The sequence below is a fragment of the Canis lupus genome, chromosome 11, assembly GCF_003254725.2.
Source record: "Canis lupus dingo isolate Sandy chromosome 11, ASM325472v2, whole genome shotgun sequence".
Lineage (NCBI taxonomy): Eukaryota > Metazoa > Chordata > Mammalia > Carnivora > Canidae > Canis > Canis lupus.
In genome coordinates this window covers 60,640,463-60,665,943 of record NC_064253.1, presented here as the reverse complement: position 1 = coordinate 60,665,943, position 25,481 = coordinate 60,640,463, and the positions used below count along the sequence as shown (strand labels likewise).

Here is a 25,481-nt window from a genome sequence, read left to right as displayed (position 1 = left end):
GAGCCCAGCATCCTGAGTTTACATACAGATTTTTCAAATCAATGGGCACCTATTCAATTAGAACTGGAAAAAAGAAGAAAAAAAGAAAAACCTAGTTGACAAGTATTAATAAAAGCAAAATGTAGTCCACTCACCTCCACAGTCCATACTGACTACATTGACAATAAAGGAGTAAGACCTCCACCTCTAATTCATCAACATTTTATGTCTTAGAAATAAACTCTGGGGTGCACCTGGGTGGCTCTGTCAGTTAAGTGTTTGCTTTCCACTCAGGTCATGATCCTAGGGTCCTGGGATCAAGCCCTGCCTCAAGCACTCAGCGGGGAGTCGGCTTCTCTCTCTCTCTTTCTCTCCCTCTCAAATAAATAAAATTTTAAAAAAAGAAAGAAACTTTGGTTGACTCTAACTAATCAAAGTTATCAGTATCAGTTCCAGTTTATGACAAATGGAGAAAGCCCTTCTGAGAATTATAAAGTCCATGGTGAAAATCCAAGGGAAGAAAACTAAAAATTAAACATGTGAAATAGTTATTTTAACATAATATTTAATGTGGTAGAAGTTTTTTTTGTAAAAGATTACATTTATTTATGTATTGAGAGAGAGAGAGCACACACACAAGCAGGGGGAGGAGCAAAAGGAGAGGGAGAGGGAAAGAATCTCAAGTAGACTCCCCACAAAGCATGGAGCCCTACTTGGGTCTCAACCTCACAACCCTGAGATTGTTACCTGAGCCAAAACCAAGAGTCAGATACCTAACCGACTAGACCACCTAGGTGCCCTTTTTTCTTTTTCTTACCCATTTTCATGCAATTGTCACAAGAAAGGCCAGACACTTTGAATTTGCCTGTAACTCTCAGCAGATGGGAAGGCCCACTTTCAGCATGTATCCTAGACACTGATGCACAAACTGCATTTTTTTTTTCAATTGGCCAGTAGGCCACTCATCAACCTTAAGTGGGATTTGGGATACCCAAAACAGGGAAAACACCAACCTAAGACTTATGTTCTAATTCCACATCATTTGTTTACTAAGTAATTTTAGACCTTTGACCACTATCACCTCATTTTCCTTTTTTTTTTTTTTAAGATTTTATTTATTTATTCATGAGAGACACAGAGAGAGAGGGGGGAGGAGACACAGGCAGAGGGAGAAGCAGGCTCCCTGCAAGGAGCCCAATGTGGAATTTGATCCTAGATCCCGGGATCACGCCCTGAGCTAGAGGCAGACACTCAACCGCTGAGCCACTCAGGCCTCCCTGATTTTCTTATCTATAAACAAGACCATTATACCTAACATGAGATAATCCATAGTGGCTCCAGATTTTCTTCTCTGAGGGAAAGAGAATTCCCTGATTGGAAGGGAGTACATGAAGATGGCCCTGTACAGTACTGCACTGGAGATTATGGAAATATCAACTGTCCTATCAAGAATGGGGACCTGATGGAGATACTGAGAAAGCTAAGGCCTCTCCTTGATTCCAGTACTGCTTGCTGTGATAACATAGATTATAAATGGAAAAGCGACATGTAAGAAATAAAGACACCAAAAAAATGAACATCCACAGTGCAGATGCATGAGGTATACAATACAAAATCATTTATCCCCTTTTTTAGATTAATTCAATAGAAAAAGTCTGGCCTTCTAGATTCTTGGGGAGATTAAATCTTATCAAAATTCAATTTAACTCAACAGTGAACACCTATTATATGCAAGCTACTATGTAGGGTGCTGTTGAAGACAGGAAAAGAAATTAAGAGATATTCACCTTCAACCAATATGTAAAAAGAATTAAATAATTCCCACACTAACAATATAAAAGAAGGGGAACATGGGTGGCTCAGTGGTTGAACTTCTGCTTTCGGCTCAGGGCGTGATCCTGGTGTCCTGGGATCGAGTCCTGCATCAGGCTCCCCTACAGGGAGCCTGCCTCTCCCTCTGACTATGTCTCTGCCTCTCTGACTCTCTCATGAATAAATAAAATCTTTTTTTAAAATAGAAAAAATAAAAATAGTACGGGAGAGAATACAGAACCTCCATAATCCTGAGCCTTCATTTAAGGTCACAATCTACTTTTCAGCAGACCCCCATACTGCTGATAAACACATACTCCAGTCATCCCAGACCACTTCTGCAAAACACACTGTGTGTTGTGCCCTTTTGTGCTTTTGCTTATGCCATTCCTACAGACCAGCAGAGTTCCTTTACGTAGTCCCACTAAAGTTATTACTCATCCTCAAGACCAAACTCCAATCCTTTTGCTTCACAAAGCCTTTCCCATGACCAGCTGGAATTAGGGAAGTGATTTAAAAAAAAATACCATTGTGAACAGGAACATAGAGGAAGAAGAGAATAAAAAATCTGGACTAGAGGAGATATAAATATAGGACTAAAGATTTGCAGAATCTTCTAGAAGACCATCATCCCATGCTAAGCAGAAAATTAACAAGTCTAACAAGTTTCAACAGGAGGAATCCAAAAGGTAAGAGAAAGCCTGTCAAGATTACAGGATACTAGGGCATCTAGCTGGCTCAGTCAATACAGCATAGAAGTCTTGATCCCAGGGTCATGATGAGTTCAAGACCCACACTGGGCAGAGAACATTAGGCAGAGAGATTACTTCAAAAACAAACAAAAAAACGATCATGTGATACAAAAAGCCTAGCAATAGAAACATATCTAAGAATTATGAAACACAAGGAGTTAGAGCCACAGTTGGTCTTTTTATCTATTATTCCAACAGGACTAGGAAGCATGCAGAAAATTAACCACTGGTTACACAAATGGTATCAAAGAAGAGAATTTAATTTCTTACAGTTTAAGACACAACTCTGCCAGCAGGTACCTTATCAAGTCTGGAAGAATGCTTTTGCTCACAAACTGGCCTATCTCATCAAAAGGGCCTTAAACTTTAAACGAATAAAGGAGAGGTAGAAAAAATGATGTAAACCAATACTGCAATGCATCATTCATCCAATAATAAACATTATTTGGCCATCTCCTAATTGCCACAGCCTTCTGAAACATTGGGGATACAGCATTCAACCAAACAGAAAAATTCCTGTGCTCATGAAGCTTATGGAGGGAGAAAGCCAGTAAATATATGTAAATAGTTCCAGGTGATGATCAGCTTAAAGAAACATACAACCAATTTAAGAAATAGCACGACAGGGTTGAGGTAGAAATGCCATCTCAGAACCGAGAAAGCAAGCCTGACAAATCTGAGGGTATAGTTAAGCAGACAGAAGAAAAGCAAGGCTATGACATGGAAGGATCGACATGTCTGAAAACAATAAATCTGGCCAGAACATAACGAATGGAAACTGGTAGGAGGGGAGGTGAAGAGATAGGCAGAGCCAGATCAAGGCAGAAAGGAAGTCTGGATATCACTGTGAAGTGGGATGGAAGTTACTGATGGGCTGCAGGCACAGGGGAGATGGGATCTGAGTTAGCTTTTTGATCACACAGACTGCTGTGTGGAGAAAGCAGTGCAAGCCCATAAACACAGGACAATGTTGACTCAGACTAGGGTGGTGGCAGCAAAGTTAGCACATGCCAGACATGTTACATAAAGACTATGTGCATAGGATGGGTCATGCACCAACTTTACTGTCGGCCCTTCTTCAGTGCTTTCCTCCCCACTGAGTCGTAAGCTCCATGACAGCAGGAACCGTCTTAGGCTTTACTATAGATCCAAAAGCCAGCATAATACTTGGAACATCCTGACACTTTAAACACAAGTGAGAAAGTATCACAAAAATTTAGTAGAATGAGACTCAACATTAAGGTCAATAGGTGAATAGGTGAGGAAGTCCAGAAAGAAGGTGAAGCTGTTTCAAACAAACAAACTCAAACATTTACAGAATGTCTCCTACATTAGACCAGCACAGTGTGCTGAGAACACAGGCAGATCAGACATTGCCTCCTTTCCTATCTCCCAGGCGAGAGTTCACACCCTGGTCATCCAGACCAGTTATATGCCCTCCACGATGGCAGAGAACCAGGGGAAATACGTTAGCCTCTCCATTTCCAGAAAGGGGAATAAAGTGAATGCCACAAACTGCAATTGAGCATAACTTCAACTCTGAGTAAAATTCTAGAGCGAATTAACAAAGGAGGGTTAGTGGGCTCTTAAGAAGAGGTAAATAGTAAGAGCCGGCACCTATACCAGAGCAAGGCATCCCTAGTTAATGTGATGTTCTCTTTCGACATTACCAGAATAGAGACTGGGCAACATATGATATAGCTAAATTTTACTAAAATGTGTTGACCCCATCCTAATCCTATCTCTGAAGATGGGGGAAATGGACTCAAATAAGTGTCAGATGTAGTTGGAACTGCTCAAGTGGTGTTTTGTTTTTTCTTTAAGTAGGCTCCACACCAGAGTGGAGCCCAACATGGGGCTTAAACTCACAACTCTGAGATCAAGACCTGAATTGAGATCAAGAGTTGGACACTTAACTCTCTGAGTCACCCAAATGTCCCACAATTGCTCAAATGGCCTTAAGAAAAGAGATGACCAACTAAAGAGACTGGGCAAAACCCAACAGTTTTAAAAATCCTAGGTAAATTCAAGCTTTGTCCTGTTTTAAAAACCCAACATTACAAAAACATCAGGACAGGATAAAAGATGACTTAGGGCTTTTGGTAGACTGCAAGCTAATGTAAGTGAAGTTATTAGAAAAGCTAATTCCACCTTGGGCAACATGAAGAATCCAGAAGGACTGACTTCCTCTAGGTTAGTGAGCTCCTTTCTGTGCACCACACTTTAATGAAACTGTTAAACTAGAATTCATAAAGACAAAAGAGACTTGGATAGTAAATCCAGTAAATGCTGACTTATTGAATACATGCATTTAACTCTGCTCTCTTCCAAAATGCCACTAAAATGACAGTAAAGGGACTTAAAATATTTGGAGCTTGGAAGTGGGTAGGAAAGACATAATTGACATATAAGAATCCAAAAACCTAAATTCCAAGTCAACAGTGAAAGCCTGGAAGCATACCAATGTATGGCATAAAAATCCCCCAAACCTCAGGAATTAGTGGTATATCATATCTCTAGAACTGGAGGTGACAGTAGACTTAAATGGGAGAATTTAGTGAAAGGATGCTCAAGAGCAGTTATACGCTGTGTGCAGCTGAGCAACTAACAGCCCCTTGTCTGTCCAGACAGGTTATGGCCAGGGGTACTACATGGGAAACAAAAAACTTAGGTGGAAGTTTACATATTAACTATTGAGACCAACTCCCATCCAACTTCCTTTCCCCTCTGTATCCCAGAACTCTGGCAACCTGACTAGTAATGCCCTCCATGAGACAGGAAGAAACTTCTTTGGGAAAATCTGACTAGTCCCAAAGATACTGACGCTGGACATTTCCCAAGGAAACAGCCCAGCCAGGCCACACCACAGTGGAGCCCAGTCAACTGTTTCCAAATGAATACAGTATTTTCAAACAGCCTTTTAGAGCCCCACACTTAAATAATGAGCAGATAGCTAAGATTACCAGACATTTAAGGCAAGTTTTAAGGTGAATGCAGAGACAAACAGAGTACATTAGAAGAAACAGATGATGCAAATAGAGAACTGAATTTAAAACAAATGCGTACACATATGCCCAGAGAGATAAGAACAGAAGATGCAAAAATAAAAAAGAACATTGAAAAGAAAAAAATAAAATACCCTAGGAAAAAAAAATACCCTAGGAAATTAAGTTCCACAGCAGAAATAAAAATACAATAGAAATACTAAAAGATAAACTGAGGAAATCTACCAGAATGTGGAGAAGACAAGGAGTTCAAAAATGATGAAGAAAATTAAGGAACAGGGGAAACAGATGGGAAAGAATCAAATAAAATTCAGGAAAAATTTTTCCAACTGCAAAACACAGATTTCCAGATTTCCAGTGGTCAGCATAATGGATAAAAACCGATCCTCAAAAGACACATCACTGAAAAATGTCAGAATACAGGTTACAAGGAAAATCCTAAAAGGCTCCAGAGAGAATAAAACAAGTTGAATACTGAAAAATCAAGAATCGGAATGGCAAGAGTCAACAGTCACCCTAGAAGCAAAACAACAAAAGAACAACACATTCTAAATTCTGAGGAACAATAATTTCCAATCCAGAATTCTAAATCCAGCCAAATGTAAAACAGTTATGAAGTAAGAATAAAAACATGCGAGGTATATAAAAAAAAAAAAAAATTACCTCAAGTATCCTTTCTCAGGAAACTACAGAAAGAGGTATTTTACCAAATCAGGGGAATAAACCAAGACAGAAAAGATCAGAACAGTAACACTAAGGAAAGAAATCAAAGGTTTAAATATACAGAGAACTATACCACAATCACAGATATGAAAACTCAGTATTATTTAACAATTCTTCCTTAATTGATCTACAGCTTTAACAAAAGACAAATAAAAACCCCAGCAGGATTTATATTGACAAGCTGATTCTAAAATGTGTAAGGAAAGACAAAGGAACTCTAACAGCCAAAATAGTTCTTTAAAAAGCAGAAAAAGGTTAAAGGAATCACAGTACCTGACTTCAATATACAGTATAAAGCTACCATAAAACAGATGAAGGGGGCACCTGGGTGGCTCAGTTGGTTAAGCGTCTGCCTTCGGCTCAGGTCATGATCCCAGGGTCCTGGGATTGCGCCCTATGTCAGGCTCCCAGCTTGGCAGGGAGCCTGCTTCTCCCTCTCCCTGCCATTGCCTCCGCTTGTGCTCTGTCAAATAAAAATAAAATCTTAAAAAACAAAAAAACCCCAGATGAATGTAACAGAATAGAAAGTTCAGAAATGGACCCACACGCATATATGGTTGATATCTGAAAAAGGAACAAATGAAATCCAGTGGAAAAAGTATAGCATTTTCAACAAATTGTACTGGAATAATTAGAAACCCATATGCAAAAATGCAAACAAAAAATCCAACTTATACCTCAAACCATCTACAAAAATGAACTCAAAATGGATCAGAGACCTTAATGTAACATGTAAAAACAGAAAATTTGAGGGCAGAGTGTTATCTAGTTGCTTGGCTGGGAAGTGATCCAAGGGTCTACCTATTCCTAACATACACTGTCAACCAATTTTGTTGTTTTCAGCCTCTTTTCTCACCTATGCCCTCAGTGATCCTCGGCCTCAAATTCTAAGTGATCTGGATCCATATTTATGCCATGCCAAGGAGTTTGGAGAAGGAGCAGAGACAAGTGCATATTGAATCTACCATGTTGACCACATTCACTGGTCTTGTTTCAAGCAGAGATGTTCTGAACTCTCCCCAGATCTTGCAGTTTGAAGGCAAAAAAGCAGCCTTCTTCCTCCAATTCTTTTTTCCCTTCTTCCTCCTTTCCTTCATTTTCCTTACATGAATTCATAAAATAAAGCCACACAGGCACTTTAAATATTTTTAAATAAATTTTTAAAAAGTACACAACATCCAGATAACTGGGACTCCAACACAAGAAAGACCAAGGTAATCTCTGGTATGAAGGGAAATCTCAAATTAAGAGCTTTGCAATAGAAGCCTGAAAAGTGGCCAGCTCGGATTAGAGTTATAGGAGAGATCTAGTCAGGAAATTGAAATTGAAAAGAGTATCTAAAGTACCTGAGCTAACTCAAAGAAATTCACACAACTAGGCAAGAATTTAGAGGTAGTCATTAAGTCCACAGAAAACTAAGTAAAAAGCAAACAAAACAATTATCTCCAAGAGCAACAAAAGATTATGTAAGATTAATGAAATATTACATGATTCAGCTGTGAAGAGCATTTATATAGTCATAACGTAAAGCCTGAACACTGACCCAAACATTATGATAGGTCTACAGCAGATGGATAACAGGGACTGGAAGTGTGCACATGGGATGGTACAAAAAAGGGTGTTGCAAGAGAGCTCAATCTTCATCATCCATAACAGAGGCCAAAATTAATGTCAAAAACTGAAGAGCCAGGAGGTAGCAATATAAGCATGCTAGAGATACAGAGAGAAAAGCAAAAGATTTACTTCAAAGATTTGAAAGTGATGGCCTCCGGGCAACAAAAAATGGGGGAGACTTAAAAAAAAGCTCCTGCTAGAAATGTTTCTTTAAAAATATATGCATGTATAGCTTTGATAGGAATAAAAAAAATTTAAAAATCAAAGCATAAGAGAGAGAAATGGGGGGAGCCCAGAATAGTACAGGATCTGGACTCATGACATTTAGAAATAGTTGTATAAGGGTTTTTAAGTATAAAACACACACATACATTACTTGGCACACATTAAAGGTTGATTTCAGTTTTCTATCTTCAGTTCAGTTATTTTATCTGGCCAAAGGGTGCAGAATCAGAACCAACCATAAAGTTGCATGGACACAAGAGCTCAGCTGTGCAAAAATGAAGACATTTCCACTAACTGCCCAGAATTAAGTATCTCAAGAAGCAGTGAGTTCTCTGCTGATGGAAGTATTTAAGCAGAGCCTGAACAAAGTCCACTTAGTGGATATGATACTTTGGTGGGTTGGGCTATAGACCTCAAGTCTCTGACAGTTGTGGGATTCGGTAAAAGGATTCCATGTAATAATCTCCTTTGAGTTAGTACCATTCTAAAGTAGGGCTAGGAACTCTGATAGGTAAGTTTAGGCACTTAGGACATGTGTGCCTCTTTCTTCTTTACCACCTCCACCTCCTCTCCTTTTAGCTTTTTATTTTTCATCTTGAAACTCTTAAATATATTTACATTTGTTAACAAATCACGTAAAATATTTTCGGAAACAGATACAGTGTAAATACTTAGAGAATAGAAGAGAAAATGCCCATTTGTGTGGGAGAAAACTGGAAAAGACAAGAAGCTGGTCTGATGCAGCAATTAGAGACAACTGAAATCTACTCTGGGCCCTGTGGTTCGGTGGCTGTGGGTCATTAACAGGTTACAGTATCCAGTTAGGTATGACAGTACCTGGGCTTCCTGGCAGGGTGAAAGGGGAGAGATCTGGGACTCAGTCTACAGATGTGGATAAGCAGCAAGAGCTACCAGAAATTAGTGAAAACAACCTAAGAATACCTTTGATTTGTTCTACTTTAAATAAAGTTACGATAACCTTGCACTATCAAAGAACAAAAATCAGATAGCTTAAATGTTGGTCATTTCAATGCAGGAATAATAAAAATATTAAACAAATGGGGCGCCTGACTAGAAGAGCATGTGACTCTTGATCATGAGTCGGAGCCCCACATTGGGGGTAGAGATTACTTAAATAAATAAAAACTTAAAAAAAAATATATATATATATTAAACACATTACAGGTACTATCTTTTCTATGGGACTGCCTCAGGAGTCAGTGTGACCTGTCTATGGACTCTAGGGAAGCTTTATTTTCTGGTAAAGGACAATATTTTTCCTCTTGCTCAGTGTAATAAAATACTACCGCACCTATAGACACAATAAATTTATCGCAAAGTTTACTGAACTCCACGCTTAGTAGTTAAGAATTGACACAGATCATACGTCATAATGTCTAGTTCTAGCTCTTTTTTTTTTTTTTTTAAGATTTATTTATTTTAGAGAGATAGCAAGAGCAAGAGCAGGGGCAGGGGAGGGGTAGAGGGGAAGGAAAAGAGAATTCTAAAAAAAAAAAAAAAAAAAGAAGAAGAAGAGAGAATTCTCAGGCAGACTCCCAGCTAAACAAGGAGTCCGACTTGGAGCTTGCTCCCAGGACCCCAAGATCATGATCTGAGCTTAATTAGGAGTCAGCCGAGACTGCTAGCTTATATTTTTAAAAATTAGTTTAGGATCTACCAAGAGTGATACCTGCCTGGGTGGCTCAGTGGTTGAGCATCTGCCTTTGGCTCAGGTCGTGATCTTGGGGCCCTGGGACCAAGTCCCTGCATTGGGCTTCCTGTGAGGAGCCCGCTTCTCCCTCTGCCTGTCTCTGCCCCTCTCTCATGAATAAATGAGTAAAATCTTAAAAAAAAAAAAAAATCTACCAAGAAATTATCAGTGCTTTACACACTGTAAACAAGTTTAACTTCTGGCTATTTAAGAAACAGGGGTGCAGGGGCACCTGGGTGGCTCAGTGGTTGAGCATCTGCCTTTGATTCAGGTTGTGATCCCAGAGTCCCAGGATCGAGTCCTACATCAGGCTCCCTGCAGGGAGCCTGCTTCTCCCTCTGCCTGTGTCTCTTCCTCGCTCTCTGTTGCTCATGAATAAATAAAATCTTAAAAAGAAAAAAGAGTTGCAGGTGTACCCCAACACTGTGGAAGCCCCTACACTCCTCTGTAGATTGTACACTTCTAGAGGCAAAGTCTCATTCTTGGTTAAAGCCAGTACTTAGCAGCCTGAGCAGCATACTCACCAGTAAACACTAAACTAAACCAAAGCATGTGACCAGCCTAGAATTTTCTATTTTACTAACATTCTTGATGCTTTTATTTTTTTCTTCTCAGTGCCTTCCCACTGGCTTCAGAGCTTCCTCACTGGTGCACCACAGCCACAGGCAGGGCTCAGTTCTGCTGTGCTTTTTGTCCTTCCAGTCACACTTTGAACAAAATACATAGGATCTGTGGCTGTACCCACTCTGCTCCCAGGAAGGCATTGTGAAGACAGGCCAGAGGAGCTTCCTTCACGCATTTTGCAACATGAGCCAGTAAAAAAAAGAAAGGGCGGGGGGGGGGGGGGGGGGGGGGGGCAGGAGGCAGAGGCAGAAGGGAAGAGAAGGCTTCATTCCCATAAATCCATCAACCAGTGCTGATTACGTAGCATACTTAGGTATGGACCAGCCGGAGGTCTCTAGTTTATGATGTGCTTTTTTTTCCCCCCTAACTTGCTAGCATTAAGGTCTTTACCAAGACTTCATTATAATGAAGGGAACACATGCTAACAAGGTCAGGTTCACAATCACAAGGATTAAGACAAACATTTAGAATAATGGCTTATTGTAATTTTCAGGTTCATTCACATTTCCTCTACACCACAGGTTATATTTGTTTTAATAGTAATTTTGACAAGTATCATTAGCATCCTAAACTGTTAGCCCCTGAATACCCCATGCCCCCATCACATTTATTTAGTGTTCACTGAGAATCTATTATTTGCTTAGCCCCTCCCTATAGCTTCATCTCCATCCTCAATTCTTTCTCCAACAAAAGACAGCATCGGATCACCAGGTCTCACTGGATGGCCCTTTGGAGTGTTTAGCAGCAGACCTAGAGGAAAGAAGAAAACCCCCAAGCACAAATGTCTAGTTCCCTCTCTAGCTCTTGGCCCAGCTGGCCTCATAGCAGTCCAGATTCCCAAGTTACAAACTGGTTGGCTCCTTTTTAAACTATTAACTCTTCCCCAACTTCTTGGGAGATCTCAAGCTACAAATCTGAGAAATAATTCACATGAAGGCTTTTAGATTATAATACAGTAGAGTGACTTGAAATTTATTTACATTGTCCTGTCAATATTTTAAAGAACATGAGGTCTCAAATATGGTTTCAGATCTGCTGAGCACTTCTACCTAAGGGCTACCTATCTGTGTTGCTACCACTCTCTCTTTTGTTGTCCCTTAAGAGAATTGAGAAGAAATACTCCAAGAACTATTTCTCAAAGTGTGTTCTGCATAATAGTTCCTCAAGATGTGATGAAAGGGGCACCTGGCTGATTCAGTGGAAAATGCTTGCAACTTTTGATCTTGGGGGTTGTGAGTTTGAGTCCCGTTGGAGGTAGTTTACTAAAAAAAATAAATATACTTAAAATAGATGTAATAAAAAAAATTTCTAAGGACAAATAATTTCAAAAAGGTCAGTTATGCAAAGTTAAATTGGTTTCCTGGGGTTGGGGATGGGAAGTGTGTAGCAATGACCCTTTAATACACTGATATGCACTGTGACCCAAACAAAAGAGGTAAGGAAAGGGAGATGTTGGGGAGGTGGTATGGAACGAGCAAGAGCAAGAACTTCCCAACTTTTCTGACCTTAGAACCCTTTTCTTGGATGATCATCTAGTAGCTCTGGTGTTGAGGAAGCACATCCTTGGAAGAAACCCTCAAGGCATTCTTAGCTAAGTAACATTTGTATCCTTAACGTGGAGCACCACCCCTGGAGCATAGAACCTGATAAATAGCCAGTAGGAGGGTATGGGAAAGTGAGAGAAACATGCCTTTCTACTAACTCTTGGCTTACCTTCTCAGATTAAACTATAAACTTTTAAAAATTATCACTATCTATTTAAAAACAGAATTGTATTCAATTTTAACATGAAAGTATTCAAGTATTATTTCTAAACTTTCACAACTGAAATCTACTTCTACCACCTGTGTCTATTCCAAAATGTTTTTCTTGATGTAGAATGGTTAGTTTCAATATGTATTTAATATGCTAGACCTAAAACTTGATATCCTTAGAATTGTCTTCCAACACTTGATGTTTTTAGACTTGTCATGAAAATACAAAATCACATGCAAAACAGACTTGAAAAAACTTCAGAGCCTAGAAGGAATAAAACTCTCTTAAATATGCTGAGTTTTTAAAGTATAATTTAGTTGTTTTTTTTTAATCCAGCTTTTGCCCTGGTGGTGAAAATCTCTGCCTTCGTAATTTGATCCTAATGTGCATGCTAATCATTTGTGCTACAAAGTCAACTTCACTGTGGCCATTTTCTTCACCCTTTCCTTTCTTACTGCTCTCCAGAGCCTTGTTGGTACTCACTATTAAATAACACCAGCATCAATTACATTAACCCTTTTAGAGGTCATGGACCTCCAAAGACTGACTGACTAAACATATATTCCTTATTTAAAACTATATTCTCGGGGATCCCTGGGTGGTGCAGCGGTTTGGCGCCTGCCTTTGGCCCAGGGCGCGATCCTGGAGACCCGGGATCGAATCCCACGTCGGGCTCCCGGTGCATGGAGCCTGCTTCTCCCTCTGCCTGTGTCTCTGCCTCTCTCTCTCTCTCTCTCTCTCTCTCTCTCTCTGTGACTATCATAAATACATTAAAAAAATTTAAAAAAAATAAAAAATAAAAATAAAAAAAAAATAAATAAATAAAACTATATTCTCAACAATCTGAATTATAGGGATAAGGACACAATTATAGTCACATTTAGTAAACTTAATGCCATGATAGACTTGTTCAGACTCAAGGTCTTAGAAGAATCTGTAAAAGGGCCCAGGCATGAATACACGGTAGTCAAGGGTCCCTAGAGTCTGAGGTTTATAACCACCACTTATGCAGACCACATACTCTGCTCCAAATTGTCATTCCAGACCTCTAGTTTGGGGTACGCTGATTTAAAACCAACACCTTAAAAAAAAAAAATAAATAAAATAAAAAAAATAAAACCAACACCTTCTGGGCACCTGGGTGGCTCAGTCAGCTAAGCTTCTGACTCTCAATTTTGACTCAGGTCATGATCTGGGAGTCCTGAGATCAAGCTTACCTTGGGCTCCGTGCTCAGCAGGGAGTCTTCTGGAGATCCTCTCCCTCTGCCCCTCCCCCCTGCCCAATCTCTCTCTCTCTCTCTCTCTCTCAAATAAATAATCCTAAAAAAAAATAAGATAAAACCAACACCCTCCTCTATACACACATACTTTAATGTGAAGTAGTACATACAATCTATGAATTTAAGTGACAGAAAAGTGGTGTCTGAGGTACATTTAATATACTATTCAAACGTAGTAGAGAAAAATGAATGTGCAGGAGGAAATGTACATGCTTTCAACTACTCTGGGCTTGACACTATTTAGGGGACGTTGGGAGATGCCTGGGTGGCTCAGCTGTTGAACATCTGCCTTCAGTCTAGGGTGTGATCCTGGGGTCACAGGATCGAGTCCCACATCGGGCTTCCTGCATGGAGCCTGCTTCTCCCTCTGCCTGTGTCTCTGCCTCTCTCTGTGGGTCTCTCATGAATAAATAAAAAAATCTTTTAAAATAAAAAAATAAGGGAAGTTGGCCAAACTGCCTAAGCCTTCTCAGCCTCAGCTTCCTCATCTATAAAATGGGGCTAACACTGCTACTCCTCCCAGAGTTGTGAGAAAAAAATGAAATTTATTGTATGAGAGCAGATGGGGATTCAGCACAGGGAAACCCCTAGTTAACGACCAGTCATTACTCATTCTCTAGTTGTCTACTCTCGTATTTCATGCCCTCTCCTTCGCCTCAGAGATCACCCATCCTGAAAGCATCCACTCAATGCACATGACTTAAAGCATTACTTGAAATCCAGTTCTGGGTCTTCCATTGCCTATGGGAAACTGCTTGCTATATGTAGGTATCAGTATCGCCTCAAAACTCAGTCCACACAAAATTAAACTCATCTTCCCTTCCCCACATACCGGTCTCCATCTCCACTTGTGATGCCTAGTATAATACCCTTCCTCCATTATATGGCATTCTAAACTGGTTTTATCCCTCTCCTTCATCCCACATACCCAGATAAATCAGGAAAGTCTGTCCTATTTCAATTCCATAATATCTCTTCTCTGTTACCCATTTGGGAAACACTACTGTTTGGTCCAAGATAGTGAGCAGCTTCGTGGGGTGGCATCTGTTTCCCCTTCTCCTACTTTGAGCACAGGCAAGGCTGTCATATTAATCTTCCTTAAATCACTCTGAAAACCCTTCCATGGCTGCCTATTTCCTTCCCGTCAAATATTAATGCCTTCCCTACAAGTACGACCTCTTCTCTCTACTCGGGCCAGGTCTCCTTTGCAGTATGTTAAAGGCTTCCTTGCCTTTATTCAAGCAATTCCTTTCATTTAAATGCCTCCTCTCTCCCTGTTCTCTACTGAAATCTGACTATCCCCCCCACTCTTTCTAAGCCTTATCCTTCAAGGCCAGATCAATGGCCATTTTCAGGTAGCCCACTCACCAACTGGTCCATCTTTTCTTGTTTTCCCCGTTCCCTGAATCCCTAAGCACCCAATTTAGCTCTCATTATTGCTATTTCACCCTTAGCACTCATCTTCCTGACATAATTGAAAATTTTTAGAAGTCAGGGTCCCTTTTCCCAAACCCACACAGGATTTTTTTCAGGGCAGGATTAATATATACAAAGACATCTGACAGATTTAGTTTCCATTAATATCATAATGGTGGAGACATTTTCATGGGTTGTGCAATCTGCTATAAGCCTATGAGACAGGTTTTATAATTGTTCCCATTTTACATCTGGGGAAAGTGAGGAGCCAAATGTTAAAAGAAGTTAGTCCAAATAAACCAGCTGGTGAGAAACTGAAATTCAAACCCATGCAGTCTGGCTATACAGCCATTACTCCCATCAGTATAAGAAGGTGTTCAATTCTATGGATTCTAATAGCTCTTCAGGGTAACAGTAGGGAAAAGATATCTTATAAGGAAGATAGAAGGCATTAAAGGAGGATCATTAAGCTGGGGATAGGAAATGAGACACATATAATACACTTTTTTTAGCATAAAAGAAATTTTACACCAAAAATATATTTAAAATTAAATTCTTTTGCTATTATAAATAACACCAAAAGGAAAGATTCTTGCATATAGTATTTATTGTACTTCTGAAGTACTAAATAAGGGATGTCAACTGCTTTTTTATGGCTTTCAATGTATGTCATCAAACAATGTCCCAAGAGAGTCATTTCAATTTATTCAGCAAATCAATAAAGTACACTTGAGTCAAAACCACATGAGCAATTAATATTCTGTTAACTTTTACCAAAGTTGCAGGTGTAAGAGAGTCTCTGTACTTTCAGTTAATTTGATTATCTGTAACACTGAACACATTTACATATTAGTTTACTATTTCGTCTTCTGTAAATTAGCTATTTGTTGCAGAGATGCATTTTTATGAGCTCTTTACATCATAGATTTCCTAAATAATGATGTGAACCTTCAGCTTTTTTATTCTTTATACAAAAAGAAAAAGAAAGAAATTAACAGGAGGGAAAGAAAAAAAAGGCGCTCTCTCTTCCTTCTGTCCCAGTCTATTCCACTCAGTATTATGACTCCTGATGCGTCAGGGAGGGGTGTGAAGAAAAAAGAAAATGTAAGAGAAAAGAGAATAAATGAGTACTGAATAGACAAAAACACATACGGAAGAGGTAGAAAGGAAACTGAGAGCCATAGGGAAGAGTTTATACTAACCCCCAAGATTCTCTTGGGGATCCATGGACTTGGGGGAATATTAATGAGCTACTTCACCATCATTCCAACCTTAAATGGTCTTCTTTATCCTGAAGCTATCCTGACCTCAGAACGGGAAAGAGGCAGTGGGGTGGGTAAAAGAAATAGGGGCTTCACTGGTGGCTAGAGCAGTATTACTGGGAGAACAGGAAGATAATTGTGTGACTTTCAGCTATGAACTGTGAAAAGTCTTATAATGGAGCTATAAGCAAAATGTTAGGAAACACTACAGAGGTGTGACTTCACAGGCAGAAGAAAATGGCAAAACCATGTAACAGGTACTATTGGCTGACATACTCCGTCACCATCCCCACCCTCTGCACTGCTGGCAGATTTCTAATTTTGTTCTAGTGTTGCTCCACCCTCCACTTGACTCCAGGAAATCCTGGTGAGCCTAAGCCAACCAATTACAGGGTTCTTTGCCTCCCCCTCGCTAGAAATTGTTTAGGGATGAGTATGCAGCCCTCCCTATCTCCTCCTACAGGGAAACCACTGGAGGTTGTTGGCTCAGCAAAAGAAGGTCAGAAGAGCCACATCCATCTTGGGATCATGAGGGCAGATAAGGAAGGAGAAGCTGCCTAATTTAAACAATTAAAAAAAAAAAAAAAACAAAGAGGGAAGTTAGGTCCTGGTTGACATCATCAAGCCATTAAACTAACCAACTTAGTAGACACCCTACCTCTCAATTTATGAGAGATTAATTTTTTAATGTTGTAACTATTTATTTTTTTAAGATTTTACTTATTTGACAGAGACAGAGCACAAGCAGGGAGAGCTGCAGGCCGAAGAAGCAGACTCCCCACTGAGCAGGGAGCCCGATGTGGAGCTTGGTCCCAGGACCCCAAATTCATGACCTGAGCCAAAGGCAGATACTCAACCACTGAGCCACCATGCACCCCTGTTTTAGCTACTTAGATTTAAGGTTTATTTCTTACACCTGAATCATCCTAAGTGGTTCATAATGAAAAATCTTACAAGATCATCATCATTATCACAATGCTACAAAAAAAAAAGCAAATTTTCATATCTTCACTGCTACTAGAGTAACAAGAAGTAACCATCTATTTCCAGTTTTTCTTCTTGCTATTTTCTTTAACATTATACTAAAGTATCCAGAAATCAAACACTTCTGTTTAACAATTTTCAGTGTATCTAGCAACCTCAAAAATTAGACTAAAAATAGCTTTGAAGAGTTTCCTTTCTAAATAAATGTTCAAATAGTTGTTTGTGAGATGTTACAGAGAACAGCTAAAAAGAGTAATATTATTTTCACATGATAAATAAATTCCAGTGGTTTATCAACCAAATGTTTTTTAAGTAAATTCTATTATACAACTGATACAAAATTAAAAAGGAGTCTATTAGGGAACCTGGGTGACGCAGTCTGTTAAGCGTCCGATTCTTGGTTTCAGCTCAGGTCATGATCTCAGGATTCTGAGATGGAGCCCTGCATCCATGGGGCTCTGTGCTCAGCAGAGAGTCAACTTAAGACTCTCTCCCAGGGTACCTAGGTGGCTTAGTCAGTTAAGGACCTCCCTTCAGGTCAGATCATGATCTCAGGGTCCTGGGATTAAATCCCATGTTGGGCTCCCTGCTCAGAGGGGAGTCTGCTTCTTCCTCTCTCCTCTGTCCACACCCCCCTCTAAAATAAATAAATCTTTAAAAAAGAAAAAAAAAAAAAGAGTCTATCTCAGGAAAAAATAAACTAAGACCTCCCACACCACCAATGAGCATATTAAAACATACTGAAAAGGGATGCCTGAGGTTGCTCAGTCGGTTAAGCATCTGCCTTCAGCTCAGGTCATGATCCCACGGTCTTGGGATAGAGCCCCAAGTCCAGCTCCCAGAACAGCAGGGAGTCAGCTTTTCCCTCTCCCCCTCCGTCCCACCTGCCCCACACTTGTGCACCTTCTCTCTCTCAAATAAATAAAATCTTAAGAAAAAAAAACTACTGAAAAGTGCAAGTAACTCTCAAAAATCACCTTTTAAACAGTACCAAGTTTGACACAATGCATAAATTTAAAATTGGAACATCATGCTGTGCTAAATTCCAAATAAATAAGAAAACAAAAAGTACTAAAAGGGAAGAAATATTACTGTACCAGAAACTTTAACCATTTCCAGAGTGAATTCCCACAATATAAATAACAATGCCTCTTTAACAACTGAAGTTTTTACCAGTCCAAACACTTTTTCTTTGTAACACTACACATAAAGTCCCATCCATTTGTGCCTGTTATAAAAACATCAGCACTGTAAATCCAACTGGTCCATTATTAGAGTGGACCAGTGTTTTCCCATCCACCTTGACACAGGAACTTACACCTCTTTAATAAGTCCCCTTGCTTCATGTGAGATGTATATCTGCAACATACAAGCTGCTGAAGAATGCTGCTGAAGATGCTATAGAGAATATTCTCTGAAAGTATCCCTTTAAAAAAGTATCATATTGAATCTTAAAATAGCAGAATTGCTAAGGTAGGAGTTCATCCACATCCATCCATGGAAAAAAGAGAACCTTTGCCAATTTGTTCAAATATTTCCTGAGCACCTATTATGTACCGGGGATCAATCTAGCACAGAGAATAACAGCAATGAACAAAAGAGACATGGTCCTACTCTTCGTCAGCTTGGTCTAGCCCAGGGGTCAGCATACTTTTTTTTTTTTTTAAGGCCACAGAATAAATATTGACACTTGTAGACTACAACCTTGCTTTGCAGCATGAAAGCCGCCACAGACAATATGTAAATGAATGAGTAGGATCGTATCCCATTAAAACTTTGTGGACAATGAAAGTCAAATTTCATACAACTTGTATGAAATAAATTATCATACAATAATCTTTTGATTTTTTCAACCATTTAAATACACACACACACACACACACACAATTTTGGCATTCTTAGCTTGCAAGCCATATAAAAAACAGGTAGCTGTCCAGATTTGGCCCATGGACTATAAAGTTTTGCCAACTCTCAGGCCAGACAATATCAATTGTATAATTATTTGTTTATTATTTTAAGCATTCAAAGGGAAAATACTTAAGGCTATGAGAATTTATTGAGGAGATGTGGCCTGGTTTGAAAGATCAGGGGAGTCTTTTCCAAAGAAATGACTGGAAGGCTAAAACTTAAGAGTAAGTAGCCAGCCAAAGGCCAGGAAGAAAACAAAGAATCTTCCAAACAAATGACTAGCAAGTGGGAAAGGTCCTAAAGGGAGAAGAAATACAATCTACTGAGGAGTCTGTGAGGTTGGAGCACAAAGAGTACGATGCCTGGCATAAGAGGACAATGACGCTGGAGAGTGGGAGACCAGCCAACAAGGAGTCTTGTTGGTTAAAGTCAGAGATTCTGGTCTTTGTCCTAAAGGCCATCAGAAACCATTAAAGGGTTTTAAGCAGGAGAGGGACACAACCAACTCTGGATTTTTTTAAAGATCACTAAGAGTACAGTACAAAGAAAAATTTGAAGGGGGCATGAATAATACAGGGAGATCTGTAAGCAAGGTTCTGGCCAGATGATGGAGGCTTAGACTGGGGTGCTGGCAGTTGAATTTAGGAGGTAAAAGAAGCAAAACGTGGTGATTAGATGAGAAGAAATGAAAAGTAGGCTCCTGTATGCCTCAGTTTCCAGCTTTCACACCAGGATATTGGTATCCTTCAGTGAACCAGAGATTCTGAAAAAGATGTGTGTGTGTACAAATTTTGAGTTCAGTTTTTGACAAGCTGAGTTTGAGCTGCCTCTAAGATATTCTAGTGGAAGTGCTAAGTCATCAGCTGGATATTAGGATCAGAGGCCAGAACAGAGTTTCTTTCAATTCAGTAATTCATTTTGGGAATTGTCAGCATACAGACTGTAATTGAAACCATAAGAGGGGATGAAGTTACCTAAATAAAGGTATGTTCTCCATGGTTTTCAACCTTGGCGGCAGAGAAGAATCACCGGGGAAGCTTCAAAAAATTGTGATGCCCACGCAGTGACCTAGAACCACTGAAATCAGAATCTCTGGGAGTAGGACCCAGGCATTACTGTTTTATTTTGTTTTTAAGGATTTTATTTATTTGACACATAGAGAGAGAGAGCACAAGCAGGGGGAGAGGCAGAGAGAGGAAAAAGTAGGCCCCACACTGAGAAGGGAGCCCAACGCAGAGATGCAGGGCTCGATTCCAGGACCCTGGGATCATGACCTGAGCTGAAGGCAGAGGCTTAATGGATCAAGCCGCCCAGGCATTAGTGTTTTTTTAAGTTCTCCCAAGTGTTTCTAATATACAGCCAAGGTTGCAAAGATAAGACTTAAAATATTAAGAATTAACTGTACTACAAAAAAAGCAAGAGATTAAGAGTAGGCTTCTAGTCCCAGCTACATCACAACATCTTTCTCTGACATCAGACTACTTCATAGCTTCTCAGTTCTAGTTTAGCTCAACAGAAAAGTGAGACAGTAGGACTGGTTTATCTCTGATATCCCCTAAAGTCCCAAAAATCTGAGCCAAAGTTACAACATGGAAATATTTTTCTTCTTGGAAGGTGGGAGGTGGGGGCAGGAGGGGGTGGAGGGTTATATGCAAAAACAGCTATTAACCAATTACCAGTAGCATAATAGAGAATGTATTTTTATAAATAATTATCCTCCCAAGCCAATAACATTTCTAAATGATAGGATGAACACATCAAATAGTATTTGGTAGTATTTTTAAGCCTGGGAACATTCTAGCCAGACTACTTTTGCTATAGTATGTTGTTCCACAGCTAGAAACTGCAGGAAGTTCAAAATGGTGGCATGACTTTAACTTGGAAATTCCTTAATTCAGAATTGTATTGAGTGGAACCTTTTTTTTTTTTTTTTTTTAAGATTTTATTTATCCATTCGACAGAGAGAGAGAAAGCATAAGCATGAGGAACAGCAGAGAGGATCCAGCCCCATTTCCAGTTCCCGAAATGAGACTGGATCCCAGCGCCCTGGGATCATGACCTGAGCCTAAGGCAAAAGCTTCACAGACTGAGCCACCCAGGTGCCCCAGTGGAACTTTTCTAAAGACAGTAAGCTGCAATGTAAGATTTGGGAAGCATGCATGTGAACACAGGAACACAGAACTGCGATCCAGAAACCAGGGTTAAAGTTTGGATCTGTCACTCGGTAGTTGACTTCAGCCAAGTTTCCCAACCTCCAACTCCTAATTTCCTCAGCTGTAAAATGAGAGTAGAGTCAACTTCGGAATTACTATAGAAATTAATACCTGAAAATGGCTGTGGAAAATAACTGTACAAAAAGCATTACCATTTTTACATTATTTTCCAATTTTAACAGTAACTTTGATTTACATATTTTGAGGAGTGGGTCTTCCATACTAACAGCAGAGCACTCAGAAGTAGGAAAAAAACAAAACAAAACAAAACACATCTTCATGCCATGACTTTTTAATCCCTAGTTGTACCAAGTCTACTTTCCTGGACATATTTTAATGGAACAATTTAGTTTCTGTTGGGAAATCCCATCACACTCTTCAAATACCATTTTTATCATCTGACTCCAAATTCCACAAAATAGATGGAGACTACAGTATTATTAAAATCTGTTAAGGAACAGTTAACATACTCAAAAGTTAACCAGTATTAGTGAACCACTTGGCTGTTTTTTATTACTCCCTCGACAAGATGTAAGAGCTAGAAAAAGACAGTTAAATTTATAGCTCTCAGTTTGAGGACCATGGGACAAGACAATAGACAAGCACTATTTCTCCTAAAGTCAGACAGACAAGAGGCGGTTTGTTCAACCAGAAAGATACTCCTCTATCTTTCTCACAATTTCTAAGGTTAGAACCAAAGGACACAGAACTTCAGAGCACTTGCAAAATCTCCTGGCCTCCAAAGCACTGCTGTGAGAAATAATGATCTAGCCATTAACGACAAAGACTTACGGCAATTTGCTAAGTAATCTTTGGAAAGCCTGCTTCATTCAAACGGGTTTGTCAATGGAAAAGAACATTTCATAAATCTGAAGATTTACAAGTGAACTTTGAAGTTTAACATTACAAGAATAGAAATTATGTCAGGTTATAACAGAACAAACGAATTATGGAGAGTTGGGAATAAATTTTAAGAGTCTTAGGGAAGATTAGTGCTGTAAAAAGAAACTCAAGACTATCTCACTTTTATGTTCCCTTCAAAGAGATTTTTAGGCAAAGGCTATCATGTGTTTGGCTTGTTTTGAGCAGCTACTAATATTAGCAAATAACTCATAGTGGTCACTAATAAAAATCATAATTAAGAGTTCTATAAGAGCCCTGACTCACTAGATATTCTTAAGATTCTTAGATGTACATAACTGATACAGCACAAATTATTCTGCCAATAATTTGCTCCTTCCGCAATGACATGCAAGTTAGTATAGAATGTGACACTTTCCTTTGATCTAAATCCTAAAACAGGGTAATTATTTTGATGGCAAATTATGATATCCAGACACTGCCAAGAAAATGAAAATAATACCAGGACAGGCTAAAAGAGATGAAACAGTTGGGAAGACCATAAACTCTTTCATGAGAGTCTACAACATAGCAAGAGACTAGGAGGAAAAATAAATTACATTTCAAAAGTGAATCGCTACTACAAAAAGGAAACGTACTATATTTACATTGATAAAACCTGCCAGAGCTTTAAAATTGCTGACGATACCACTGAGAAAAGCTAAGCTGAACTGCAGAGTACCCCGAAGCACGTTGTTTTGATGTGCTGTGCAGGTTATCATTAGAGTTTGCAGACAAGCTTTTTAAAGATGTTACAGCCACTGCTCCAGCTAAAATATAGGCATTGAGCAGAGCACCAGGAGAAAAGGAAAATCCTGCTCAATTTTGCAAACTGATGGTACCACTGACAGAATAGGAAGGAACGTGGGAAAGGCAGGTCAGTTTTAACTTAAACAGTTCAAATTTGAGCTTCAAAGAGGATAGCTTGGTAGAATTAGTCAACCAGCCTATGGAAGTGAAAACAGCACATGGGTCAGGGCTGGACTCATATTCAATGCTACTTGCAGCCAGATGTTCAAATGTGTGTACATAATTCTGTTTACTGAATATTGCTGAGCAACTATTCTGTACAAGGTATATAAGAGTGAGGCACTGCAATGGATACAAAAATGAGGAAAACAAAAACAGTTCCTATACTCAAGAAGCTTACAGTCCAGTAGAAGGGATGAAAAGAAACCTATTCTGCCTGAAATTATCACTGAGGCCTCCAAGAGAGGTTCAAAGTGATGCGAAGTTGCATTCCTATTTTGTTTCAACATAATATATATAGATATATTATTCTAAAACCAGAAATACTCCTGAAAGGGGCATTTAAATGCCAGTAGACTGGTAACATTTCACAAATGAAGAATGATGCCAAAATCTCAAATTGAAAAAAAAAAAAAAAAAAAGAGGAGCTCTTTGGCACAAAACCTGCTACTCAATGCTCCACTGAACACTACAAGTCCCTAAAGCTGAACTTAAAGGCATATGACAGCTGTCAATTGGTTATAGGAATCTAGAGGAAAAAAAAAAAAATGCATCCCTGAGGGTGCATGACATGCATCTTGTCTGTAGAACGTGGCATGAAGGAAACAGTGACTACAAGAGGAGGAAAAGGCAAAGAAAACGTATGTGACAGCATTCTGAAAAGTAAGATGTGGAGCTAGTCAAATGCAAGACCTATGATTAAAGCAGAGTTTTGGTCCAGCGTTCCTCCCTCCCAATTTTAACTGTTCACACACTGAACAAGCCATCTACAAACTATCAATAATTTCCTGCCTTAAAGGCATTTCACCACCAAAAGAGGATGTAAGGTAGCCCAGCTCTTAAAAGAAAAGCAGTATGAAAACACCTTTTTATTGAAAATAATATGTAAGTAAATGTTAGACGAATAGCACTCAATTAGATTCCCCCTCCCCCAAAACTCCCTAACCAGTGGAAAGGTATTGTATAATCCCACACCTTTAACTGTTAATATGAAAACCCTGGTCTATCGACCTCTGCTCCATACCACCAACCACACATAGTTTTCTTTGCTATTCCAACTAAATAGGAAGGTTTAACTAACTAAACCAATCAGCCTGACTGTGATCCTAGTAGGGGAGGGGGAAAAAAAAAAAAAAACAGTAAGCAAACACCCCCCCCCAAAAAAAAAAGAACTGGACAAATGGGTTGGATACTTGATAAAACATAAATGTCCTCCATTCATCTGCAATTCTAGTCATTTTCTAACAGATCTCAGATTTTCAGAACAAGTATGCAGGTTATTTAAAACTGAGTTATATATAGTCATTTAGCAGCAGCAAAACACTTCTGGCATTATCACAGATGCTCGATCTCCGGAGGAATTTTTTTTTTTTTCCCCAAACTAGCATTTTTTCTTCACCAAGAACCAACCAGCCTTTATTTCCAAAAACAAGAGCCCTTGTCTCCCCCAAAACAAACAAACCAAAGACCACAGTTAAATTCTACGCTAATGAAACTGTGAGATTACATCCCAGGCGTTGTCAGAGCCTATTTTTCATACACCACCGCCAGACAGTTTGATGCAGTATTCCTGATTGCTTTTTATCGTATTTGTAAATACACTCACTAATCCACTAAATTAGGTAATTTACAAACAGGTCCTCTCAGTTATTAGTGGCCAGCAGTCAAGTTCCATTACATTTGATCCTTATACAGTTGTCTAAACATTTCCATCCAGGTTCAAGGCTCGGATCGGCAAGGGAGAGGGAGGTTAGCGAAATTTGGATGGGGGCAGGGTGGAAGCTGGGAGAAATCTCTGCATCTCAGCCCTCAGCGACAACATTCAGCCAGTGCCCACAGAAAAACTAAATTCGGCACCTCTTCCTCCTGTTACACTGGCAACAAAGAGGGAGTTTCCGTAACGCTCCCGTCCCCCCCCAGGTGCCCAATCTCCCGCCCGGCTTAGGGGCAGCGCTCCCGCAGGGGCCTCGGGTGCGGAGGCCGCGGAGCCGCGGAGCCGCGGAGCCGCGGAGCCGCGGGTCGGGGCACGGGGGTGGGGCGCACGCCGGCCGCTGGGGTCCGGGCAGCGGGCGGTGGAGGGGCTCGGAACGCGCTCCAGCACTTGGACCCGGGGTCGGGGGCCACGAGCAAGGGGCAGGACGGATGCCTGATGGAGCAGACACCGCAATAAGATGGCAAAGGGGTGAAGAGCCCACGCTGGGGGGCACCCCGCCTGGGGGCACAGCACGCAGCCGGCGGATGGGGAAGGGGAGACTCCCAGGGGATGGGAGGAGAGGCGCCAGGCCCGAAGACGGGGACCGGGTGCCACCTGGGGCACAGCAGCGGGCAGGCGCCCGGGCCGCCTCTACC

General features: G+C 40.0%; 1 protein-coding gene across 1 annotated transcript in view; it reads right to left on the bottom strand.

Moving 5' to 3' along the window:
• Nucleotides 1-25,481, bottom strand: part of SLC44A1 (solute carrier family 44 member 1) — a 193,557-nt gene that overhangs the window by 167,370 nt on the left and 706 nt on the right. The window lies entirely within an intron of this gene.